Source organism: Sinocyclocheilus anshuiensis, unplaced genomic scaffold (genome assembly GCF_001515605.1).
Source record: "Sinocyclocheilus anshuiensis isolate Anshui unplaced genomic scaffold, SAMN03320099.WGS_v1.1 scaffold579, whole genome shotgun sequence".
NCBI classification, from domain to species: domain Eukaryota; kingdom Metazoa; phylum Chordata; class Actinopteri; order Cypriniformes; family Cyprinidae; genus Sinocyclocheilus; species Sinocyclocheilus anshuiensis.
In genome coordinates this window covers 2,977,946-2,996,127 of record NW_015551075.1, presented here as the reverse complement: position 1 = coordinate 2,996,127, position 18,182 = coordinate 2,977,946, and the positions used below count along the sequence as shown (strand labels likewise).

The 18,182-nt window shown below is 34.1% G+C and overlaps 1 protein-coding gene across 1 annotated transcript in view; it reads right to left on the bottom strand.

Annotated features, from left to right (window-relative positions):
- Positions 1–18,182, bottom strand: part of LOC107662328 (NT-3 growth factor receptor-like) — a 98,682-nt gene that overhangs the window by 29,077 nt on the left and 51,423 nt on the right. The window lies entirely within an intron of this gene.

Sequence of the window (18,182 nt, the reverse complement as noted above, 5' to 3'; positions counted from 1 at the left end):
CATATTCATTCTATTTACTGCAAATGATCTGACAAAGCAAAGTGTTTAAGGTTGTATGGATATCTATGGATGCTATGAAAAAATTGACTCACAATTGACGTTTTTTCTTACAATTCTGAGACATACGAACTCAAAATTGTGAGATATAAACTCAGAATTATTGTTTTTTTTCTTACAATTCAGTTACATGTCCCAATTCTGGGTTTTTATCTCGCAATTCAGTTTTTTTTCTCAGAATCGTGACTTTTTATCTTGCAATTCTGATTTTTTTTCTCCAAGTTGTGAGTTTGTCTCGCAATTTCTCTGAATTCTGATTTTTATATCACAAAAAAGTATGAATTGATATCAACTCAAAAATGCAACTCAAAAGTTTGAACTGTGAGAAGAAAAGTCGCAATTACCTTTTTATTATTATTATTATTATTATTTAACCTGTAGAACCTGTAGTGGAAACAAGCTTCCATATATATCTGTTGTGTGAATTATTATTATTATTATTATTATTATTATTATTATTATTTTAATTATTTACCATTTAGTGACATATGACATTGACTGTTGCAATAACACAGTACTCTTACACTGTCCTACAAATACAAAACACTGTAACCAAGGCAACAATTTTCAACGTCCTTTATAGACTATTTTGATGGGAAAAAATAATCTAAAATAGCTGTTCATATTTCTGAAATATAATTTTGATGACGCTTGCTAAATTAAATATGGTCATGTGACAACAACGTAGCAGACTACTGTTTGAAACATACAACATATGTGCAACATGCATTCTGTATCACATATATATTCTTACTAAATGGAAAGCATTATATACTGTATACTGTGCAGTATACTTGAACTGCATTCCAAACATAACCATAGCTTCTGTTAATGATTAAGACTGATCGATAATCAATCTCGGTTTTATGGGTTGCATTAACTTGAGTGTGTGGTTTATCGTTGGCTATTATGGTAATCAATGTAAACTTCTATGAAAAACCGTCTGATGACAGAACTTGGCAATTCCACTAGCAATAAAACAGACTTTTTTTATTTTAACCAATCTCATACAGGTTATTCAGTTAGTAAAGAACTCAAGAACCAGTCAATAATGAAGCCAATAACCGAATACAAGAAAGGTTTAAAGCAAATACATTATCCAAAATGAACATGTTGACATCCCTGCCAATGGTGTGAAATATATTTTGTAAATATATAAATTAAGCATGTAAATAAATACAGAATAGACATACAAAATATATGTATTTTGCTTTTGTGTTTTACTATATTCCAGAGAATATATATACTTGATCATAAAGCTCCCTCTGTGATAAATGTTAGGAAATGTGCAGTAGATAGTTTGTATGTCTTCATGTGAATCCAAATTAATTTATAGACAAATGAATGCAGGGTGCCAAGTTTGGTTCTATGAGGCCTGAAGGGAAGGAAATCACATCAATAACCACAGACAATTACAATCTCCTGAAGCTCGCCAGACCAAAGCACCAGCGTGGGTTCAATCACTCCAAAAGTCCAGGAAATACATCTGCAAATACCGTGGAAAACAGAAAGCTGAAATACACACCAGCTAATCTTAAATGTGCAGTACAGATAATCACAGAGGTGAGCCGCTGTCACCCAAAATCTGGGTTAGCATAATGGGCTCAATCAGACACAGTGCTGGAGGCAAGAATGTAATTATTGTCTGATTCTCCTCAAGTCGTGCCACAGACGGTTACATAACATGTATTAAATCAGCATTTCTTTTTAGCTCTCCAGTTAATTCTAGATAGAATTCCACGGGTAGTCCAAGAGGTTCATTAAACACAAACAAATCACACACACACACACACATGCGTGTGCATAGGGGCCCTTGGACTATATTTTGCAGCTCTTAAATCATAATGTAGCTGTGTTAATCCCATTACAAGAACAAAGTGACAAGTTCACAGGAACAAACAAGCTCAAATTGAGAACAAAACGAGAGAAAGTGCAAAACGCTTCATTTAATAATTCAAACACTTGTTAAAAATAAAAGCATTTTTGTTTTCATGTTGTATCTGTGACCCTGTTACAGTGTCTAGAACACAGGGATTCCCCTGTCAACACTGTTTTTGCTCATCAAAGGCAGATATGAGAAATATTTAATTTAGATTCATGTAGCTATTTATAGTGATTGCCAGAGTTGCAGTTTTGACTAGTAGTAGCAGACATTTGAGAATTGTCTGCATAATTATTGGAGAAACAATTATATTAAAACATTGATGAGTCATTAAAACATGATCAGTCACCTGCACAGTTGATGGCGAAGGTGCGCTGTGCTTCCGCCACGATGTAAAGTGATAAACAGCGCAACGCTTGGTCCATTCAGATGTGATAATGTGGTAATTGAACAGAATAGCTTTAAAGTGCCCCTATTATGCCTTTTCGAATATTACCTTTCATGCAGTGTGTCATGTAGCTGTATGTGAACATAAACTATCTGCAAAGTTGTGAAGCTGACAGTGCACGATAAATAAAGTTATTGTCTATCAAAAAAAAGAGTCGGCTTGCAATCGCCTAAACGAGTCGTCAGGAATTCGAATCTTATTCTGTTACGGCTCTACGTCACAAAGTAACACATTCGCATTCCACGTTCTACGTCGTCAACTTGCCCGCCCACAAAGAGTAAAATTTCCATGTGGTTAACGTCATGTCGAGAAGACGCTGTATCCTGCGCTGTGAGAGTAAATTTGTTTTATCACATCTTATAACCACCACAAACTTGTTAACACTTGACACTTACCACTGAGAAACGTCCTGCTCCAGTCGTGCTTGCGAATCAGTCTCTTGTCGATCAGCCAGTTCAACCGTTTCATCATCAGACTCTGGCTCGAATTGGTAAGGTACAATCGATACCATCTTTTCTATGTATTGACAAGTCTCCAGGGCTGTCATTCCGTCATGGAAATGGGCGTTTCGTTTCCGACACGTGCTGTACGCGGTAGACCAATCCAGAGCCAATCTCTCTAAGGCTCTGGACCAATCACAAATGACTGCGCCATCTGACCAATCACAGCAGTGAGGGCTCACGGAAAGGAGGGGTTTAGAGAAACTGATTCTTTGAACTGCTTCGCACGAGTCGTTTACGAATAATTTAGAAATTAGGTAAAATTCAATCTATTTTTTTGAGAAAACTAACGTGTTTTAGGAGACTCATAAAACAATATTAGCAACCTTAAAAATGGCATAATAGGGGCACTTTAATATCTTCTTTCTCTTTAAATGTTTAGTTCTAATTAATTTTAATTAAAGTAAAATGTTAATTCAATAAGAGCCTGATTACATGTAAATATCAGTGTTAACATAAATATCGGTGTTAACATACAAATGTTAAAGTCCTTAAAGGGATAGTTCACACAAAAATGTAAATTGTCATTTACTCGCCATCATGTCATTCCAAACCAGTATGAATTTCTTTATTCTGTGGAACATAAAATTTTAGAAATTCAAGATTTTTTTTTTCTATACAGTAGAAATCAAGGGTAACCAAAATGGTTATTGGTAACATTCTACAAAATATCTTCTTTTGTCTTCCACAGTTGTGTTTGGAACGACATGAGGGTGAGGAAATGATGACAGAATTTAATAGCATTCTAGCTCAAAATCAGTGCTTTACTGTCAAGTGCAAGTGACAAAAATGCATCATTAAGTTTGTTGCATTTGCTGTGAATTCAATAATATCATTATTTGTTTCTGTCCTGTTTTATTTATTCATTTATTTACTCCAATGTAAAGCCCTATAACTCAGCAAAACATTCACACAACACGTGGGCCGGATAAGCTGGAATTGTCCAGGGCCGAATTTTAACCCCAGTCCAGCCTTTGGTGACCAGTGTTTACCGAGCTCTGATGACTGATTATCCAAAAATAAGTTTATTATCAAAAAGAACAGCTGAACACCAGTTAATAAATAAAATATATAATTAATAATAAAATATAAAAATATATATAGTAATATCAATATATTGTAATAAAATATATTGTTTAAATTGTTACTGCCATGAGTTATTATAAAATGCTAAACCAATGAGACTTGGTTTTAATAAATAGAATAGCCTATTATTGTTAATGTAAAAATACTAAATCTATTTTTTTTTCTGATAGTGTAAGTAATGTTTAACCAAGAAAATTTGACTAAAACATGAATTTACATTTAATTAAAAAAACATTAGTTCGTTCGTTTGTTCGTTCATTCGTTCGTTCGTTCGTTCGTTCATTCATTCAGCTTGCTGGCTTGCTTGCTTTTGATTTTGTGGATAAATGCCCTTGAAAATATTAGTCAAGGTTTCTTCCATAGCCAGGTTTACTAATTAATTACATCAAACTGTTCGTTTACAAAGCATCAAGAAAAAATACATATATTTTTCACAATATGACCTCTTTAAGGATAACACTTTAATGTAAAGTGGCACTTCTATTCTAAACAGCACTAATGACAAACTTCAATGTTATGCTTTAGTCAAAGGGAGAGCTTCCGATGCATTTAAATCATTTCTACAGTTATCAAACATTCACACTGTGTTTTCATAATTCCTGCTCTTTCAGATGTCATTTAAATACTCGATGAGGGGGCTTTGCAGCACTGAATGCTGCCTGAGGCTTATCACTGTTTGAGAGAATGCAAACTGCTTTTGTTAGGATTTCAATCAATTCTGTCCATAACCCTTTCAAGTTTATTTCTTAAACGAGGCAGAATATCCTCCAGCAATCTGTGTGCTGCTGAACGATAGCAATGTTTTTGAAGTTCCAACCCTTTTTTTGATTTTCCAATGCTGCCCTTGAAGTCATTTGGTTATGTGTGAATCAAAATGAATACCCATATCTCATGCTTGTCCATCTGTAATTGTTGTATTAGTCCCCAGAAAGATGCTCTGCTAATGTCTGCAATTGATACAAGTGGGTAGCTTTTTGTGCCACTTAAAGTTGCTGCCGTTCTGCAAACACTAACCAACACTGGTCTGATTCATCAAGTTCTTGAGGATGCAACATGATTCATGGTTTTTCTCTTAGTGATTTCCAGAAAGCCCATGTCCCAGAGAGGGTAATTAGATTGGCACACAAAGTGAAGACTAAATGGGACAAGTAATACATAATATATGATTGATGTATATATGATTACCAGTATCTTTTAACTCATGTTTGATAGGACCACGCCATCCATTAAATCCTGCCAATTAACTACTGCACTGTATATAATCACCTGAATATATATCACTTCCATTCAGATGAACTCTTGACATGTCTCTCTTATTGCAGCAATTAGACAGATTTACAATAGCTTTTTTCCAAAACCTAGTGAGCGGTCTTGCTTATCTAATTAGGCTGTTAGCGCCTAAGACAGCATACTAACAACATGGAACCTCAAAATTGACTGGTTTGAAGTGCTCTACATTTGTAGCAACCCTCTTCACGGTCATGGCACACAAACAGCATTTCTTAATTTCTTAATTAAGACACTCATGGTTGAGTTTGAGTGTATGTTGCTAAGCTAACAATGTGACATGATAAGCAGAGCACACTCACACATTGAGTCTTCAGTGTTACATGATCCTTCAGAAATCATTCTAATATTCAGATTTATTATCAATGTTTTTTTTTTTACCTGTGATACTTTTTTCAGGATTCTTTGATGAATACAAAGTTATAAATAAATAAAATAAAAAAATTAAAAAAAATAAATCTCATTTAACTGTTTCTTTTAACTTTCATTTAACTGTTTCTCTCTGCTAAAGTCTAAGGGCAAAAGGAAAAAAAAGGCTGACACTAAGAATATTCCGTTTGTTTGATCAACATAAGAGGAAGATGAGTGTTTCACATTCTCAAACACACAAAAGCAAATTGTGATCTTTAAAAGAGCAACTTCCTCCCACATCTGGGATTAAAACGATTATAGACTATTTTCGGGGTGTGTGATTCTGAGAGTGCAGTGATTTATGTGCTGTTTAACAAACACTAGAGTGCTGGAAATAAGACTGATTTGCATTCGCCCACTCATCTACAGTGAACATGACGCGTTCTCTGAGGGATGACGCTGGTATCAGAACATGGCAGACGGTGTTTTTGAGATGTACAGTGAAAGGCTACAAGTGTTCCTCTAGCAGATCAACTGGATGGATGATTGTGTCATTGATTAGTTTCTGAGATACGTGACTCTTCGCATGCCTTCAACAGAGATCCTAAATATGCTGAAAAGAAAATAAGGAAAACTTTCGATTTTCGAATTGCCAAGGATCTCACAATGCAATATTATCACAATACACCATAAATTGTGCATATTATCCTGTCAGGGGGGACAACAATTTAACCCTGGTGACTGAAAAATGACAGATTTAGAGATTTATTTTCATTTAGTGGATACTTTTATCCAAAGCAACCTACATTACATTTACTACAGCAACAATTCCCTTGGAGCAACTGGGGTTAAGTGCTTTACTCAAAGGCACAATGGTCATACTTCATGGATCTGATCATCTAGGGCTCAATCCAGCAACATTCTTGCCTTTAGCCACCACAAAATCATCTACTATGAAAGCAATACATTTAACGTTTACATCTTACTGATGCAGTTCCAATATAATTCACTTTCTTTATGTAACGAAACACAAGATGTCCTCATGACAGTGACCTGTTGGTCAGATGGCCTTAAATCAATAGTTCACCCAAAATTATGGATAGAGGACTCATATTTGTGGATTATTATGAAGTTTTTATCAGCTGTTTGAACTCTCATTCTGACGGCACTCATTCACTGCAGAGGATTTATTGGTGAGCAAGTGATGTAATGATACATTTCTCCAAATCTGTTCTGATGATGACAAATTCATTTACATCTCGGATGTCTTGAGAGTGAATGCATTTCCTTTAACTGACTATTCAACGAACTCCTATTCCAAGAAAAGTCACCATGTGCCTCATTTGCAATTTAAAGGTGCTGAATGTAAGTTTTTGACTCTACTAAAGCATAAAAATACCATAATATGTTTGTCATCAATCTGGCAACCTGCGTGTGTGTCAAGTCTGAGGAGGAGGGGCCGGGTAAAAAAAACCCTCTCCAATATTTTGAATTTGGACTGCAATACCTAGTTCAACCACTCGGTGTCAATCCTACATACAGCACCTTTAAACCGGGTGCGCACTGCGTGAGTTTTACCATCCTTTATGATTATTGCTTCTCAGATTGTACAAGATTCAGCACAAAGGCAATTGATCAAACATTAGTGAGCATGTAACTCTATGCGACCTGCAAATTTAGTCTCAGATAACAAAATCGTGGCAAGAATCATACAGTGTGCAGCCAGCTTTAAGTTAATGGACATGCTTTGCTCTGTTGAGGTTGCCTAATCTGGGAAATTACTTTTTACAATTGTTGCTAATTATCATGCTCAATGAGTAAAAATTGGCTGCATTTGTTCCCACTGGAGCAGAAAAGCAGTACTAAGACAGATTAAGTTACAAAAGCTGTGACATGAGAACAGAAGCCTTTTAGAAGCGAACGCTCGTCTAAACTTCGGCCTTTTGGGTGCTGACTAATTTTACAGTCATTAATTAATGCAGGATATTACAGAACCCTATGAGGCCATGCATTAGTAGTTTTTTATTATTATTATTATTTTGTCATTATTAAGACTTCATTTTCTGTAGATCTCAACAGTACATAATAAAAGTAGTTTACCCAATCTTGAAGTTGTTTGCACTTGGTCTGGAGGTACACATTTTTTTTTTAAGTGCAGTACATTTACACTTGCATTCAAAAGTTTGGGGTTGGTAGGATTATTAAAATGTTTTTTGAAAAAAGTCTCATGCTCACAAAGGCTGCATTTATTTGATCAAAAATGCAGTAAAAACATTCCTGTGATGCCACGCTGAATTTTCAGCATTATTACTCCAGTCTGCAGTGTCTCATGATCCTTCAGAAATCATTCTAATATGAATAACACTTGAAAACAAGGCTACAACTTTATCATCACAGACCCTACAGTGATTCTGAACATGTGGACAATTTTACTTCCAGCCAACTTGAGTCTGCATGCTTATATAATGTTGTTTGACTGATAAATTAAACGTTTTTTGCCTGAAAAAGACAGAGCGATAACAATGCATGACCTCTTAGGGCTTCCATACAACAGAAAACATGCTATTTTCACATACTTTTTGCTAAAATGTAAGTAATCGCATTTCAGTGCAAATACACAAAAAGTTCTTTATGCAAAAATTGACATCAAAGTGGCATTGCATTGTATAATTATACTGCTTGCAATGAAACACTGTATTCATTTTCCTTTGTTCAAAACTTTTAAGTCAAGTCAGCCTGGACCATGTTAACATACAGACTCTATTCAAACTTATAATTATATATATAACTTGTAATTTTAGCCTCAGGTGTGCTATCTATATTTAATTATTATAAACCATATACTTTTTAAGAAAGTAAAGGAAAAAGTTTGAAAATCTCACATTGATTTATACTGATAGAATGTTCAGTATCCAAAGTGTAGCCAACAGCGAAGACATCATTGTAAAAATCTGCATTCTGAATTGCACTTCGTCTTGTTTCTGTTCTGACTGATCTTCTTTCTCACTAAAAAAGGTCAATTTGTCCATTTATGCTGCCTATAATTTTTGCTGCCATGCAAACACTGGTAATTCCTTCAGGAAACACAAAGGCTTGAGATGTGTGTACACTAACACAGACTCTGATTCTGCACCGCGACAGCTCACATCATTGACGTTATGAGCATTGTGAAGCCTCTATTAAATTAAGTGACCAATGGTGATCAATGGATGCTGAACACTGGTGAGGGGGAAACACAGTCTTGATTCGGTGTGGAAAAGAAATTACTTCTCCATCCCTACAGCACACTTCACTATCGCGTCCCCCTCTCCTGTGACAACCGTGGCAACACACCATGACGATCACAGAAAGGGCCTATTATAGATGACAGTTCCGCTAAAGTTAATGCACAAAATGCCCCCCTGTGTTCAAAAACGTATTGAGCAGGTCAGACAGAATCATTGGAAGACTGGAATATAGAGCGTGGATAATCAGGATCAGGATAAATGCATGTACATATATGCATGTATGGAAACGGGTGCTACAAAATAATGAAATTTTGCATAAGCTATAGGACAATTGTGGTACTTTTTTAAATATATTTTTATTATTTTATAATTTATACTTTTATTCAGCAAGATCATGTTAAATTGATTTAGAATGTTACAAACGGTTTCTATTTTGAATAAATGCTGCACGTTTCAACTTTCTATTCATCAAAGAATTCTGAAAAAAAATGTATTACTATTTAAAAATATATATATTTAGCAGTTTTCTTATTGATAATAATAATAAATGTTTTTTTTTTTTTCAAATCAGCATATTTTAATAAATTCTAAAGGATCATGTGACACTGAAGACTGGAGTAATGATGCTGAAAATTCAGCTTTATTCACAAGAATATATATTTATATTTTTTAAATATATAACAGAACAGAGTTATTTTAAATTGTAATAATATTTTACAATATTAGTGTTTTACTGTAATAATACTTAATATTATATATATATATATATATATATATATATATATATTTATACATACATACATACATACATACACACACACTGTTTATACTGTAGTGTATGCTATTTGTCTGTCTGTGTCTGTCTGTCTGTCTCCTTCATATAGGAAGTAAATATTAGAGCTTGTAAAGTAGCAAAAGAACAGTATAAGCTGGTGTGTTGGTTCAGAGTAAATACAATCCTGCATTCTGTTGTCATGACACTCAGCAGACATCTTTTTTTCAGTCGGCTGCACACAAGAATCAGCACGAGAAAATGGGGTTAAATGCAACATTTTTTACTTAAATTGTCCTCTAGGCAAGGCAAAATGAGAGGTAAGAATAATATGCCTAATTATATTTCAGGAGGAAAATAGAAGTAAGTGCACACACACACACACACACACACATACATACAGACACACAAGATAAGATATATATATATCTTAGCATCTTTACTGATTTATAATCCATTCAATTTTGCAGCACAATTTGTATTGTATTGCACCTAAAGGTCAATAGCCTCTCACTCTATCAAATACAGCTATTTTGTTTAATCATGAGTTTTAGCTGAAGATTTCTTCTCCTCACCTAGAATGATCCACAAACACAAGCCCAAAATAAACCAAACATGTCTGTATTGAGAATTCTGACCATGGACTGAATGTTCTGGAACAATTTCATCTCACCAGTTCACAATTAACTGCACACAAACTGTTTTTGTATAATCTACATGTGCTGACCCCGATCATTATCAAAGCACGTTCAGACCGCGTCAGCTTCTATCATGTTTAATGGTGTTACGGCAAGAGGGACTGAGCCATTTCACTAGCGTGAAATTGATTTAGTGCACTGCCTTTAGGGGGCCGATAATGACCCCTCATCTCTGCATGACACACACCTTCATCTCCATTTCATACAGCCTTAAGAGGGAGAGAACAGCGTTTATCAATGTCCCCTATTCCCTATATAATAGAGTTGAGATGAGCAGTATCTGTCTGGTGAACAGCATTGAGAGGTTAAGTGATTTTACTATGCAGTACTATGTAGTATGTTGGAAAAAAGAGGTTCTTTACAGCAGCTCAATCACAGAAAAGCATAAGTTTATCCACAGGTTACCACAAACAGAGAAAAAATAAATAAATAAATAAATAAAAACATACCAGGATTGTGAGTATTTCCGAATTTAATTTAGAACATATATGATTAATGTTAAATTGCTTTAAAACAGCAGAATTTAAATTTAATTTGAATTGAGTTAGCAAATAGGACACACAATTGCAATTTAAATTTCAAAGATGGATGTCAAATTTCATGGATGGACGGATGGATGGATGGATTGTTGGATGGACGGAATAAAAGGATGGACAGATGAATGGATGGTCAATTAGGTAGATGTATGGACGGAATGAATGGATGGATGGACGGGATGGATAATGGATGGATGGACGGGATGGATGGATGGATGGATGGATGGATGGATGGATGGATGGATGGACGGAATGGATGGATGGATGGACGGAATGGATGGATGGATGGATGGATTTGATGGACGGACGGATGGATGGATGGAATAAAAGGATGGACAGATGAATGGATGGTCAAATAGGTAGATGTATGGACGGAATTAATGGATGGATGATTGGGTGGATGGATGGATGGATGGATGATTGGATGGACAGAATAAAAGGATGGACAGATGGATGGATGAATGGAAGAATAGATGGATGGACGGATAGATGGATGAATTGACTGGTGACTAGATTGATGGATTTCAACAGATGTCAAATTTCAATAGATTTCAGAATGAATGGATGGACGGAGAGACGGATAGATGCAAGAACAGATGAATAGATGGACAGATGGACAATTGGATGGATGGATGTATGCATGAATGGGTGGAGAATTGGATGGATGGACAGATAGGTGGATGAATGGACGGAATGAATGGATGGATGGATATATATATAGATGGATGGATGGATGGATAGATAGGATTACGTGAAGTCCTCTTCCTATGATTCCAATTCAAATTCCAGTTGGCTGATTTTTGTACAACCTTTAGCATTTTCTTAAAAAAAAAAAAAAAAGAGCATCTATGCAGAACTCACCTCCATGATGGACGGTGTTCTGGGTGGTTGCCTATCCCATGTCAAAAGCTAGTCTCTAGATATGGCTCGAATGACGTTTTCAATGTAAGTCTATGGGCTTTTTTCTGTTTTGTCTGATGCAAAAAAAGGCCTCACTAAGCCACATGAATTGAGGTATCATTCATGTCTGTAGTGCAAACAGTGCAGGATGAGTAATGCGTCAAAGTTTAATACTTTTTCAGGTTTGTTCAAATGCTTTAGCAAACACCACTTATAATACCAAATACTGCTACAGTCAGGCATAATGGGTTCATATTGGCACTGTGTGAGAGCTGGGGAGCACTTAAGCAACAAATGAACCTGAAACAATGATAAAATACGAGATGAGTAAGGATTTTTTGGAACAGAGGCGTTTCCCATCTCAAGAGGGGTATATGTTCATTTTTATTACCAAAATGAGGTGATTACAGATACTTGTTCGGTCGCAGGTAGGGCAGGAATATGGTTGAAACCGCACAGTGCATTAATTCAATGGGGAAAGTATCCTTTTAAACCCCAATCTTAATGGAGTGAAGTGCTTTTCAGAATTGAAAAATGGAGCTGAATGGCCCAGTTCCACATTTGAGGAGGAGGAAACAAGGCAGCCATTCCTTGCTGTGATTTTGACATCAGAAAACGTTTATCGTTCCGTATCAGCGACAGCTTCAGTATGACTTTGTACGTGGCCGTCTGTCAAAGAAACTGCATGTCGGGGTCGCTGCAGACATGTGGGCGGGTGTCTTCACATGTGAGCTGTTGTTCTATGTGTGGCTCCATTGACTGCTTCATTGGCTGGGGCAAGGTGAGTCAGTCAGGCATGAAAACTTTGGGTTTGATGATGTGTGCTAAACAGCCCTTGGCTTATTGCAGTAATGTTGCCGAGGAAGGTTTAAGCCTTTGTGACAGCGATGATAGGATCTTAATAGGCAGGTGAGCTATCAGGCCAAAGAGCATGGAGGGAGGCAAAGGGGAGGGTTTTTGTGATGAAGCTAAAATAAACCCTGTCACATGCAGTTAGTGATGTTACCATCATGAGTTGTGACTCAGTCTTCCTCCCAAATATTTGGCAAAAAGCAGATCTCATGGCATTTCAGATGTCTGATGTGATATTAAGATGTGGCCAAGCATACTATATAAGGTACACTATCATTAAAAAGTTTGGGGTTATTAAGTGTTTTTTCTGTTTAATTTTTAAAGAAATTAATGAATACATTTGCTCAGAAAGGATGTGTTCAACTGTTTAAAAGTGACAGTACAGATAATTTCAATGTCAAATAAATTCTGTTCTTTTAAACTTTCTATCAAATCTGAAAAATTGTTTCCACAAAAATATTGAGCAGCACAACTGTTTTCAACATTGATAATAATAAACCATGTTTCTTATGCAGCAAGTCAGCATATTAGAATGATTTCTAAAGGATCATGTGACACTGAAGACTGGATTAATGATGCAAAAAATTCAGCTTTGCATCACAGGAATAAATTACATTTGAAAATATATTCAGATAGAAAACAGTTATTTAAAATTGTAATAATATTTCTTAATTATTGAATTAATGAACTACTGTTTTTATTATATGTTTGATCAAATAATAAATGCAGCCTTGCTAAGAATAAAATACTTCAATAACACTTCACAATAAGGTTCCATTTGTCAACATTACTTAACTGTATTAGGTAACATTAGTTAGCATTCAGTAATCTTAGTTTAATGTAAATTTCAATATTTACTCATACATTATTAAAATCAAAAGTTGTGTCTGTTGTATCTGTATTATATAATGTTAACAAAGGTTAATAAATACTGTAACAAATGTTTTGCTCATTATAAATTAACTCTAGGTAATGCATTATCTAATGTTAACTAATAAAACCTTATTGTGTTAGTTTTACACACAACTTATAAATGGTCCGGAGAAAATATTCTCAGTGACAATTTCTGACAGATATGCAGGTGTGTACTTGCATACATACTTTGCACTTCCATTCAAACACATGCAAACGTTTTGTCTTTTGCTGCATGCTGCATGCTGCATCTACATTCAGGTTTGTTGAACTCTGACCTGCACATTCACATAACGAAAATAGATTTAACCAATGCAGGATGTTAACATCACAGACTGACCTCTTGGCTCAATAAAGTGAATACAAACTTCAAAGCTTCTTGTTTTGCAGTGTTCCAGGAAAGTAAAGAAGATAGTATTTTTTAACTTTGAAATGTATTATTATTTGTTATTTGGAATGTATTATTAAAAAAAAAAAAACAGAAGCCTTAGAGCACAACATGATATCCTGATGAATCCGAATTATTCTAAATGCAGTAGTGCATACCCACAGTTAGTAATTATCATAATACACATCCAAAACATCTAGATATGAGTGCTTTCCACACAACCTCACAGTCTGCAAATGTATCCTTAAGCTCTATAAAAAATTTAGAGCACGAAGCATTTTTATGCACAAATCAAGCTTTAATGCACATTGTTTTTGTTATGAAATATAGGTTTATATTTTCATATAAATAATTTATGAAATAAGACATTGTAGGGTAGTTTTGCTATTCAAATTCTAATGTGTGTGTATATATATATATATATATATATATATATATATATAATATAATAATATAAATGTAAAAATACATTATATAAATATCATTTATTTATATTTTTAAATAATTATATATAATATTTTAAATATATGTAATATATATATATAATATATATAATGATTTATATACAAAAAATAAACATTGAAATACATTAAAATATATTAAATTACATAAAGTACATTATACTGTATATATTGTAATTTATTTTTCTTTATATAATTTATTATATAATTTTATATATACATAAAATTAATTTAGCCTTGACCATTATACATCTGCTTTGTCTTTGTGTCTTAAACTTCCATGTAATATATATATATATATATATATATATATATTATATTATATATACAATTTAAATGTTTATTTTTTTAATAAATATACCTATAAAAGCATTATTTTTTTGAGGAAAAAAAGTGCATTTTAAATTTAATGGATCAAGATTTTTGAATAAAAACACAAATCTGATTATATTACAGATCTGGGGCTGGACAAAATGTCTGATCATAATTCAGATAAAGCCTGAAGCTCTCTTAAAACATCCTCTCCTGACAGGAAATGAATGCATTATATGGATTATATGGAACTGAATTTAATAAGACATCTTAAATATCCCCAGCGGAAATGTTGCAAGGAGAAATGCTTTAAAACAACATCTCCTGTGTACTTTCTTCTTGGTAATGCAAATCAATTATCTGTTTTCTTATTGGCATTTTGATTGATAGCGGACAGGAACTGATTAAAAGAAGTTTCCCTCCACATGATCAGGAAATTATGGAAACAAAATCCAAAAGCTCTTTTTAAGAAATTATTCACATTTACATAAAAGATGAGACCGGTTATGATCAAACCGTCCCTTGCACTAACTTATTTGAACAGTAGTTGCTTTATACAAGAATCATTTATCTGCGATAATTAAGCACCGTTTAAAAATTCCTTTTTGAGAACTACTATAGGGCCAAAATCTGTTGATCATTATAATGGCAGCAATGCATAGCAATGCTTTTCTTCCTTGCCACAATGTTGTAATACAGAATGTTTTACAGAAAATAATTGCCATCCCAATGCAAAAGTGTATATTTACTTCCACGCACATAACCTTAAGAAATAATTACCGTCTAGTCCATTTAGTATTGCAGACTACTAGAGAGTATACAAACTCTCAAGATAGTTGGAGGTAAAAATTAATAATGAGCTTAAATTAAGAATTACCCATTCTTGATTTTTACCCACAATTACAACCAAACACCAAAATGAAGACTGAGCCAGATTTTGAAGCTTTACCATTAGCAGAAGTGCCCTGAATGGCTTGAAAGGCAAGCAAAACCAGCCGGACGTTGTGCGGCACAACATCTGTTCATGATTTTATGATTTAATAGCAAGGGTCCAAACACCGAAAGCGAAAAACACACACTCACACAAAATCAGATTTTACTTGCTGCCCCAAAATAGTCTGTGATCAAACTCCAAAGGCAAAAAAACGCTCCCGAATGATTGAGTGAGGCAAAAATCCAATACAGCTCAATCTGAGGTAATGGCTGCCTAAGACCTCCAGCTGATTTGAAGAGATAAACCGTACAAGTGGTGTATTGTGGGAAGGCCAGCATGCTGAAAAGGGCTCATATTGACGTCACGCTTTGAGTGTCAATCCTTTTATGCCTCTTCAACCTTGCCGACAATCGTGAAACATAATGAGCCGTTCCTCTCGGAGTGAACAGAACTCATATTTTCTGTCTCTCGCAGGACTGTCACAACAAAGTGAGAGAGCGTTTCATGTTATGACACATATGAGAAAAGAGCAGGTCAAGGGGCTTATGCATAAACTCAATGTGTTTATGTTGTTTTAGGAGAGCAATCTTTGAAAAGCGAAGATGGATGTGAGGTCTGCAATGCGGATGGGAAACAAAATATCATTTCCTGTAATTTGTTTCCTCTTTGACACATTGCCTCGGACACACAGTCATTATTCAAAGACTGAGTGAAATGAGGGCAACGCTGGGATAAGATGGCAGTCTCAGGTGTATAACTGCGTTGGAGTAGAGAAGGGGTAGTTGTAACACTTTTTAGTTTGAGTTCATTTATAGATGTTTGTTAAATGTTTACTTTAAACCTTTGAAAGTTTGCCTCAAACTATTTGGACATGTCTACAGTAATTTCCAATGTTAATTAAATGTATAACTATGCAAAGGTTAATGGAAACAATAATGGAATGTTTAGGATCAAATAATGCACTTGTTTTGTTATAAATGAAATAACAATTCAAACCAGAAATTACAAAGTCATTTTTATTTAGCCAATTTACATTTAACATTGTTGTGTAAGTTTAAAATTATTACTTATGTTACTTAAAATTGTAAAATTTGATATTTAGTGAGTGTTACAACTATTGCTGCTCATCCCCATGTTCCATGTACGGTTTTTATTTATTTATTTGTTTGGAAAGAAATTAATGTTTTTATTCAATTGGTGCATTAAATTGATCAAAAGTGAAAGTAAATACTTTTACAATGCAGCACAACTGTTTTCAACATTGATAATATATATATATGTAGTTACCGTGATCTAAAATTACTCATATCGTCATATGTTTTTGTGGCACTGCCCACCTCCACTACAAATGTAGGCTTGAATATTAAACCGTATCTCTGAAAACAATGGCTCCACAGTGATATAAACTATAATATTAGCAGAGGAAGTCAGGCTAACCAAAGAAAGACTCGCAGGCATTTCCGCCAACTGCCTTTGGAAACAATAATGGAATGTTTAGGATCAAATAATGCACTTGTTTTGTTATAAATGAAATAACAATTCAAACCAGAAATTACAAAGTCATTTTTATTTAGCCAATTTACATTTAACATTGTTGTGTAAGTTTAAAATTATTACTTATGTTACTTAAAATTGTAAAATTTGATATTTAGTGAGTGTTACAACTATTGCTGCTCATCCCCATGTTCCATGTACGGTTTTTATTTATTTATTTGTTTGGAAAGAAATTAATGTTTTTATTCAATTGGTGCATTAAATTGATCAAAAGTGAAAGTAAATACTTTTACAATGCAGCACAACTGTTTTCAACATTGATAATAATAAGAAATCAGCATATTAGAATGATTTCTGAAGGATCGTGTGACACTGAAGACTGGAGGAATGATGCTGAAAATTCAGCTTTGCATCACAGGAATAAATTACATTTTAAAATATATTCAAATAGAAAACAATTGTTGTAATACTTTTCAATTGTAGTAATATTTCACAATATTATGGTTTGACTGTATTTTTGATCAAATAAATAGAGCCTAGCATAAGAGGCTTCTTAAAACAATCTTACTGACCTCAAACTTTCAGCTTTGAATATGTCTCATCTAATAAATGGCTGGTTGCATAAAATGCTTAAACTAGTCTTACAAGTTAGTCATCTATTTTTTTTATTTAAGACTGGTCATATCTTTTTTAGGCTGGTTACATAAAAACATAAATTGGACTAATTTGAATCCGAAAAATAAGTCTCATCACCCCTTGATGAACTGCTAGCTGGTCAGACTAGTTTTTAAAACACTGTCTTAATATAGTGTCTAAGTTTATGCAACTGGTTTCAGAATTTAGAGTCTGAACTATTTTATAATATTAGTTTTACTGTTTTGAGTCTTTTGCATTTAACTCAGTGGTTATAAAACCTGAAGCTGGTTTTGAATTGATGCCAGACACATCTGTCTAAAAATTGCATACACGTTTGAAATAACCTGAGGTGAGTAAATGGGTGATAAGATTTATAACTTGAAAGATACGGTCAATGATATGATTAATACACATAATACCATTGGCATCAATGCAAAATCAGAGTTAAA